We start from the raw sequence: 10793 nt of genomic DNA on the forward strand, positions 1-10793 counted from the left end.
TTGTTGCTTAGAGTTGGCTATTATCTTTGTTGTTTAATCTTTAGTGTGAATGTTTCTATCCTACTATTTTGTGAAAAAAATAGATTGTTAGAATTTTACCAGATTGTGGCTAAAAGAAATTACATTGGTATTAAAGAAAATTGTCTAGTTAAGTTGAGGGTGTAATTTAGTCAAGTCAACGAGACTTGTGAGCTTAAGAAAGGTAAAGGAAAAAGTTGGAAGCAACATAAGTTAGAAAGGAATTTTAAGATAGGATACAAAAGTAAGAGAAACATATATATCAAGGAGATGAACTTCTTTGTTTCATCCATTAATAGGAGCAAACTAATTATGTGTCCATCTTGATGGCGTAACAAATGCAACAGATGATTGTCAATTCGAATTTTGCTAGATCCAAATAAAAATTCAAAGCTAAAGAGAGCTATTCAAATAACAATTGTCATGAAAACCACACAACAATATTAGGCGAGTCAATACATAGACATTTTCCACCTACCTTTTTGCCTAGCATGGAGGGATCATCCACGAGGGGCAGAAATTAGCAATATGTGTCATCAACACTTTGAATGGATGAATATACAAGTCTTAATCATAACATCAAAATCAATCTTCTTTTGCAAACTACTATTATTTTATTTAATGGAGTGGACCAATAATAAAATGAAGGCCTATATTGAAACTCCATATAGATTTGCAGCAAAAATTGTGTAAGTTGATTTTTCCTGATCTTGATGCTTTGGGGAATTATTGCTACATGTGCTTGGGTCCAAAAGTTGTACATTGCTACTTTTTCTTTGTGTAGGTAGAATTTTTTAGAGAGGAAAGTTTAGCTTCCCTTATACTTGTCGATGGTGCCCCTTCACCTAGGGTCACCACTCTTCCAAACTAACCCCAATATATGTATATCTAATATGATTAATTTTATATCTCATATAATTAATTATATATATTAATTACTTTTATAATTATATGAATGAATTGGCTCATAAATTTATAAGGCCAATAGGCCTATAACATATTTATGCTATCTATGTCGGCCTAAAGGAATCCAACCATGACTACAATAACAATAAAGCTCCCATCTAGCTAGGGAGGAATCCTTCACAATATATGAGTTATGCAGTGATGTGTGCTATGGCTACTCCCATGAATGGAAAATGCAAATGAACACAAATGGTCATCATGAAATCACTCGTGATGTTGGCATCTCATCATGACAATCACCACGGCTATTCCTAGAGGGTGAATCAACTCAAATGCAAAATCTTGGAGTCTCTCACATGAGGTCCGCCATAGCTACTCCATAAGAGTGGACCTAGAATGGTTTCTCCCAAAGGGTGGAACAAGGGCTTTCACCTCAAGCTTCTCTCACAAAGAAGAATGCATTAATAAGGGCTTGCACCTAAAACTTCTCCCTCATGGAGAAGAATGCATTGACAGGGTGTTCACCTTAAACAGAGAATGCTACATTATAGTACATCTCTAGAATTCACTAATGTTGAGACTCCCTCATATCTTATCAAGGGCTTCATCCTCCACAATTCCAATTTTTTCTCAAAAATGTACAAACTATACTCTAGCAAGGGGCTTGGTGAGAATTTTGGCCATCTAACCTCTAGTGCTAATATACCACAATTGAATAGCATTCATTTGCACCATATCTATAATATAGTTGTATTTGATCTATGCATGCTTTGACTTATCATGTAATCTCAGGGTTTGGGTCTACATCACTCTTGGTGAATCCCAAGCTCACCAAGTATACACCTATTTAGCAACATCATGACCTAGGTGTTAGCATAAAGTTCTTCCAACATACATACATGGGAGCCCATCTCATGAATCATAGTCCTTTGATTGCTATACTTTTCCAAAGAGGAAATTGATCATCATATCTCATTGATGCAACTTTCATCTCATGATAGAATTGGAGAAGTTGTGGTTCAAAAGTAAGTATACCTAATTACTAAAGAAACCCTCTCGAAATTGTCTTCTGACTCTAAATCAATATGACCAAGATCCTTGGATGTCAACTAAAGCAGATCCTCTAGTTGCTCCCTAAAATAGAAGCATACCCTTCTCACATGGTCCCAATCATGGAAGATATCTTACTCCAAGAGACTCTTAACATCTAGCATGATCCACATATAGTTAAAATTGTTATATCCATGACCACCTAGGATCTAGTATCATAAGATTGAGGCCTCTTGTTTCAACTTTTCTTTATTATCCTAGATCCTACCACCATCTACACAAGTGTATTGCAATCTCTTCAGATCAATAATGGTTGATCACTAGATGAAGAAGGTAGCAAGATGACTGATCTTGGTCTCATCAACAAAACATGCCAAGCAATATTCAACAATAAAGTCATTTTGGTCCAATGAAGAAAGTAAGAGGTTGTAGGGAAAAAAAATCCTAAACAAGCTTTTGTAAACAAAAATGTCACTACCATTGGGAATGTGTGACTTACCAAGGCAACAACACTAATCTCCAACTTGCATAAGGTGGATACCCCAGACAAGTAACATGCCTTTATAATGACATGAATGCAGGACAAGAGTTTTGCAAACACACTTAGCACTTACATTATATATGACTAACTGTCAAATACTATAGTCAATTCAATTCTTCATTTGTGGCACCCTGACAACATATATCTCTTCACTACCTTAATGATATCATGATCAATATATAGAAAGGTACAAAAATAAATGCATGTTGATCAATGAATGGAAGTTCTTTCCAATCACATGATCAAGTTGAGAGAGGTTATACTTCTAACATAATGGGCCAAATTATGTTGTCCATTGCAATTACCATGAAACCCCCATAAATGCACAGGTAACGATATTGAATATGAAGCAATAAAGCCTTGAATCACTATTGCAAATAATCTCCTTGCAACAATGTGCACATTTGATTTTATAGTTTCTTGAACTATGGACCTTTAGCATGTTTGGAAACTGGCCAAAATAATGCAAACCACCAACTAATATACTAGTTGGTCAAATAATGATGTGTATATAAAGAAAATATTAGTCCAAAGCTTAATGTAAGAAACTAACTGGTTAAAAAAAAAGAGAGAGATTGCACGAACTTTGAACCTTCTAAATTGATGCATCCAACAATGCCAATACTAATTTGTTGCTAAATTTGGACTAGAAGATCAATACAAGGACAAGGTGGAAAGGTAAACATTTTGTATTATCTCCTCTATAATCACTTTTTCATACCTCAAAGAAAGTAAAGCATTAGAAATACATCATGATAACCTATTGTTACAAGTGATTTGAGCAATGATTTGTGACAACCATATGCACATTATTTGAATCTTTTCTAGTACTAGCGAATGTCATGTTTTACCTCTTTATGTCTAAAAATGCAAGCAATATCCACAAATATCTTCTCCTAATAAGTGATATATCATAGCTAATCTTGAGTACATCATAATTTTTTTTGGATAACAAATGCTTTGCGAGGTTCTCATTGCTTCTCTCCAGCATTCAAGAAACTCATTTTTGTCACACAAAACATCTAAGACTTCAATTACTAGGTGTAGACTGTAACAGACCTCCACAGCCCTCTTTGAATCTTTTCTATATATTTTATTTGTCTCAAGCTTTAAAAATGTGTGTCAACAAAAAAAACACAAAGCTTCCTCATACTACAATCCTTACATCATGTAAACTATGCCCATTTAGGCTAGATTTAATGTGTTCTTGTCATACAGTGTTGCAATCATTTTTCTTCCTTAGCCACCGCAAGTTTTGGATGTCACTAACTCCATCTTACTATCTTCAATATTGTTTAAAACCACCAGGGTTCAATTTGATTTTAAAAATTGTGCATGTGTCATATGTGTTGTGATTTAAACTTTTGATTGTGAAATTCCATATTTTGAATATTTGTCAATGATGATCACAACTAAGCAAGAGATTAAGGGCCTTGTATTGTGTCTACTAATGATGGCTCCACATTGGGAGTCTTGGAGCAAGATGAATCAATGTGGCACCATTAAAAATGATTCAAAGTTGCATAATCTCCTTGTCGATTTTATATGTATTGCCATAGATATCCAAGGAGCACTTTGTTACTTACCACGATGACATTTATCAATACTTGAACAATGATGAAAGTTTCAATAGGTTGCAATAATATGAATATCACCAAATTATGGTTGTTAGGAGTAAATTGTGATCTCTAATAAGTATATGATGTTTGTGACTAGCCCACAATCTCAATATTATGGCAACAATGTATATATCATCAATAGGTTCTCTTTGCGAAGGTATTATATCTCCTATGGAAATTACATTTTCACGATTCATGTGTCAATACAAATTGCTTTATCAAAGAGTTCTCTTTCCACCAATGTAATTGTTAGAGGCATTCGAAATCGTCTTAATGTTAGCAAACTCATTTATCTATGAATTCATGGCAAAGAAAACAATCTTGTAAGCTCATTTCCAAATGGAAAGTAAAGGAGATATCTACTTGTTTGTCACTTTGAAAAATGTTTCAAAAAATATTATACTACATTAACCAATCATCATGGTTGGGAACCTTGAGGATATTATCCATTGACATGCTTGCAACGGTAGATGAGCATTAGATATTAACATGTCTATTGATTGGAATACAGTTGCAGCTTCCATTTGATTTGATTACTTTGGTTGTTAATCAACTACACATCTAGAAACAATTTGGGAAATGCATTTTTGGATTTGAACCCTTGACTTGTGTAAATAGTCTTTGGAATTTCTTCAATGATCACAACCTCTAAGAGGTCACAAACAAAAAGATTATTTGAACACTAACTATATGAATTATTTACCAATGCACATGCTCACAAATGTATCCATGTTGATACTATGTTTTTGTGTGTGTAAGATTTCCAAGAGAGGAAGATTTAATCTTCCTTTATACCTATCACCACTCTTCCAAGTGATGGTGAAACTCTTCTATTAGGGATGAAGTGACTATTAATGAGAAATAGGCAACCAAATCCTCTAGTTTTTTGTAACCATTATCATCTCTCTAATTAACTTGCTACCAGACAGTGATTATACACCACCACCGTCATTAGGTGTATCTTAAGTGAAGAAAAAGAGTGGGTCCTGAGAACAAGGCTCGACAACAAGGCTTGATAAGGTTCCAAATAGAATAGACCTCACAATGTGTAGGAGAAAACCTTGTTAGAAAATTCTCTCACCTAAATGAGGATAAAATGTACTTTCTACTAGATGAGGAAAAATTTACTTTCCCTTGGAGAATAATGTGACAATAGATGTTGAAGATGGTCCAACTCTATCAAACAAGATTCCTCCCTTATGGAAGAATGTTGATCACAGAATTATGCAAATTGTCTCCCCTTTTGTGAAAGGAATATGAGAAACAAAAACAAAAAAAACAAAAAATTAAAATGATTCCATCAAATGTTAATATTTTTTTTCACACAAATGCCAAATTGTAAAAAAGAACAAGATGATCTTAAGACACCCTCATAACATTTGAATAGGATGATGCAACTCCATAATATATAACATCAAATAGAATTTGAATATGCTCAATAGTTTTCTTCAAGCCTGCAAGATGTGATTTGTCAAACAATCCCGCAATGTCTATTTGGTACTCACCAAGTAGTTGTACCTAGAATATGATTGATAGATTGCTACACTAAAGCAAAAGAAATTCTAGAAGAAGCAACTCTGAAGTCAGAAGTGGCAGAAGGTACTAAAAGAGTGTGCACTGTTGTAGATGATACATCAAAAGTCTTTGTATCATTCTAGGAACATAACTGCAAGACAAAGATTCAAGGTCAATATACAACTCTTGGATGATGATCTAAGTAGTGAAAAGGGACTTTATGTGTTTAATGTGATGTAGAGAATCCTTAGAAATTGTAAGACATATTAGTGAACAAACCTTGTCATTTTGGTTAAACCACTCTTTTATTTTCCTTGAGAATGGGTTCAAGGATATAGGGGAACAAATCTTGTTCAAGGCTTCAAAAAGATAGATGTTGTCCTTGAACGTAGAAAGATGTGCTAGCAGAATTGATAGGATCATCTATGTGGCATATTTAGTAGAATTTCATGTTGGAATTGAAAAAGAAATCCAATCCTTTCTAAATAATGTTGTAAGTGAGATTTATCAAGATTTTGTTGTTGTTTTACGTCGTGCTAAATGTACCAAGCATAATGTTCCAAGAGAAAAATATTTTGTTTAGAAGGCAAAGCATGCATCTTAGACTTGTAGACACCCTAAATTTGACCATGCAAATTTATTGAACTTGGACTTGTAATCATTCTTCTAAAGCTTGATAGTTAATTTAATCACATTTAATTAATTACTACAATCCTTTTAATAATCAATTTAATAATTAAATACAATTATGATTATTCTTCTGAAGTTCAATTAAATAAACTTAACCTTAGCCTAATAATCTACTTCCTATAAATCATGATTAGGAGTTAATATTTTAATTAATTGACTACTCCCTTGATTCCTAATTTCATTAAAATTTCCTCTAATTTTTAATTCCTCTCTTCCATGCATGTGGTTGTTCTAGTTTTTTATTTATCTCTTAAAATATGTGACATAAAAAATATACTTGTCACTTTTCTTTACTTCAAACTTGCCATGTAATCAAATGCACATATTCAAAGGACCATAACAAACTTGACGAAACAACTTTACTTTTTGAAATACAACAAACATTGATAACATGACATAACATATCACTCTTGCATTGAAACATGCAAAAGTGTCATGGGTGACATATTGACACAAGGGAAATGACAAGAAGAATGACTTCACCAGCAAGGAGGTACTAGCAAAGAATAAACAACCATGAGATAATCCACCACAATGGACCTATGAGAGAGGGGTAACACGTGAAAATGACTGAATACTAACCCATGACTACATTATCTCACAACACCACATAAGAATAGGATTATGAAACATCATTCTCCAATCTACACCTAGCACACATCTAATAACAGTGACACAATGCCTAGGAGCAAATATTACTGAAATAATTGACAACACTAACAATTTATGAGATGAATAGGACAAGAGCATCTTGATCCCACAATAATGGGTTACACTTTTTGTCAAACTTTACACTAAAATCAACATTTTGTACCACATCTTCACTTTCTAAACCATCAAGAACTTAAAGACTATGCAACTGCTAATTTGTGAGATTTTTCAGGTAGAATTTAAATATATTTTAAAAATAGATATAAATTGTGCATATCTAAACAAAACTTTCAATTTTTATTCTTTTATAATAATTATCATTTTTTAGAATTGGTATGTCATCATGTATAACCCATATCCATCTTCCTCAATGCTCTCTAGGTTGGGGTCTTTGTTAGGCACTACTTTATTCCTAGTTGTAGGTGATTTGGGTTTTAAGTGGAATGGTGTTTATTGTGCATTCTTCCTAGAGACCTCATACTAAGTTTGATAAAGTCATAAATGAGGGGTCCCCCCGCCACCCACCCCACAAAGAAAGGGAAAGAAAAGCCTTTCTCTACTATTGGTGGGAACAAATGTCAACCTCCTACTTATTCCAATACCTCCTCTATAGTTAATTCCTCTACGAATGTTGAGACCAATTTATATATTTGTTGGTTTGTGACCTTCACTTCTAGTTGTTCATTGTTGAGTGATGAATTCTCAGAGATCCTTAGTTTCTAGTAACACTGATCTAATCCCTTTTCTAAAGGGGTTTTTTGTTATTTCTTCTTCTAAAGACTAATATTTGGTGTTGGGGAACAATGGGGTTAGAAAAACAATATCCCTTAGCCAAACTTTAGAAAGTCTTCTTTGACCCTCTTACTTAACCATTTAATGTGCATTCATTTTAGTTTCTTCTCTCCAAAATTCCCCTTCATTTTTGGGAGAATTATTTTTATGAGGCCATCAATAATTTTACTAACCATTTCTTAAAGGTGGATGATGCTATGACTACTATGGGCATCTCTACCTTTCCTTGCATTTTGGTAGACATGGATATCTCCACATGCCTTTCTAGATGTGCCCTGCAGGGTTAGTGATGGACCATGAACTCAATAAATTTGTTGTGAGTGTCTCCCCTTTTGATGTCAATGAAACATCAATTTTGGCTATCTAAATACAAATTTTTCTCTTTCACTTCGTAAAGGTGTTATCACATGGTGGAAGGATGCTAATGATAATCATTTCATCGTCTTGACCTTTGATTCTTTCTCTAATGACTATTCATAGGTTGATGATGACTCCCCTTAGGGTAATGTTGCTACTGGTAATTTCTCCTTCTTAGACCTACTAGACTCAACTCCATCTCTTTTTTTTATTGTGGCTTCTAGTCTTTGGCTAAATGGAGCCTCCTCCAACTATGGCACTTGATCTTCTCCAACATTTGGCTAATGATGTATAGCGTTGTGAGCATTATGGTCCTTGTGTTGACAATTTCACAAAGAAGGTTCCACCTTGTCCTCCCCCATGTGGTGAGGACCCTAGTGGTAGTATAGTTGTTAGCTGGAGAATGAAAAATCACTCATTAGTCTCTCTTTCTGATTCCCACGATGTGGGTGAGTTATCTACCCACTCTTGATATATTACTAGTTGTTCTATTAGTCCTATCAATGGTTTGTTTTCTTTCCCTATTGTAAATGAAATTTTGGTACATGGATTTTACATCCTTGGGTTGCAATTTTGTAAGGATCAATGCCATTCTTTTGTTGTTGAATTATATCAAAAATACTTTTTAATATAAAGAATAAAAGTGTAATTTAAAAATATAGACTTTCCACATCAATATATATTGTATGGATATTTTTCATTCCATAAATATTTTTAGTTAATTTGTGAAGTCAAAGTAAATGTAATTGAGACAAAGATGTATGTCATCTCTCATAACCTATTTTCTATGTATTTGAATTAACTTTTCCTTTCTATTTTGAAACGAGGATACTAAAACCTAGGGAAAATATATTTTCTACAATTTTTTTTTTATTTTCTATTTTTCCATGTGTGAAATGATGAACTTAATTTTTATAATATATTCAAAATTATATTTTTTTGGAAAGTCCATAATGAATGCTACATACTTGAAAAATAACTTCTAAATGAACTTTTTCCTCCAAAAAGGTAAAGTAAAAGTGGCTTTAGGTCGTATATTGATAGGTGCAAAAGAGGCTTTTTCAAAGGTACAATTTAACACTATAGGGATTATATTCAATAGGGTTTAATAGAAGAGATATTTATCTAGCTCTCTTGAATTGATTCCTTCAATTGGGAACTCTCAAGGCTTAAATAAAAAAATGGGATGGACCAAGCTTGTAATCAATGATTATGGGATCACCCAAGAACCACTCAAAAATGCCAAGGACAATCCTCAAAAACAAAAGATGACCTACTCAAGAGGTTTCCTAACTAGGAGACATTACTCTTATCCCACTTCATCAATCATTAATGGTTGAGGTTTGACTGAACTCTTACCCCAAGGATGACAAGAGTTAGAGTAGAGGATCCATCTGCAACCTTTGACAATATAATTGCAATAGGAGTACAAGGGTAGGCCTTGAACCTTATATCTTATGCTATTGGTTATTAAGGGTAGGCCTTTGAGATTCCCCTAATGAAAAATGGGTAGTAGGAGTAGATCTACAACCTTTCTCTGATATAATAGGTCACAAAGTCATCTCATGACTACCTCAAGTTTCCCAAAAAAATATAACCATCAAGATTCAACCCCAAAAGATGAAGCTTGACAAACATGGTAATTACAAAATCTAGAAGAGGAAGTCTCAAGGAATTAGGGATCAACATTAAATCCCTTAACTAATTTGCAAATAGGGCAGCTTGGTTAAGGGAAAGCCCATAGTCTCAATGCCTAATGTTTGGTAATTTCAACAATGCAAGAATAGAAACCATAGTTTTCCAACTAGGGATTGGGATGAGACAACTAAAAATATTTTGTAAATATGAATTTCACTCTTTGATGATTTTGGTTCAAATCTAATGCCTAATGCTTTCATGGACTCTATGAAAATTCAAAGAGTGCAAGCTCAATCATTGAAGTTTGGAACACTTAGAGTTCGATTTTATGGTTTTATCAAAAAAATAGAGTTGAAGAAGGATTTGATGTTGTAACTAAATGATTTATTTTAAGTTGACACACAATTTTCCTAAATTCATTAATATTGGTATATTCATTTTCTAAAAATTGTGTTCATGAAATGGCCTAATAAACATTAACATTGCAATATGGTAGGACTCAAGTATCATCAATTGCACCTTTGAAGCATAAGATTGAAATTAAACATGTAAAGTAAATATAAGATAGGGTAGATTCCAAGGAGCCAACTCAACTCTTAAACCTTAAAACCTTGATAAAATAATAATAGTTATCATACCACCCAACCACATGAAGCCAAAGAGGTGAGCTTCCTAATGCTAGGAGGTGTGATAAGATCCAAGCACACACATTGGGAAGATGACTTAACTCATGTCAATTATGGAGTAAATATTCATAATAAAAATCATATAAAATAATACTTCCATAATAATTAGCTTGTCTATATATTCATCTTTAAGAGTGTATTCATGGAGTGCCATGAATAGTAATGTTGCTTCTTCATAGTTGTTTTGGTTATTTAAGAATTTTGAAGTCTTAATTGTTTGTGATTATGTTTTTTTTTAACAATTAAACAATTCATTCTTGAACTCTTGATTGTTGATCCACACCGTGAGGTAATCCATCCTTTCAACAAACCAAGATTTTAGTAATCATA

The sequence above is a fragment of the Cupressus sempervirens genome, chromosome 7 (genome assembly GCF_028749045.1).
Source record: "Cupressus sempervirens isolate cs-2001-9-10 chromosome 7, ASM2874904v1, whole genome shotgun sequence".
Lineage (NCBI taxonomy): Eukaryota > Viridiplantae > Streptophyta > Pinopsida > Cupressales > Cupressaceae > Cupressus > Cupressus sempervirens.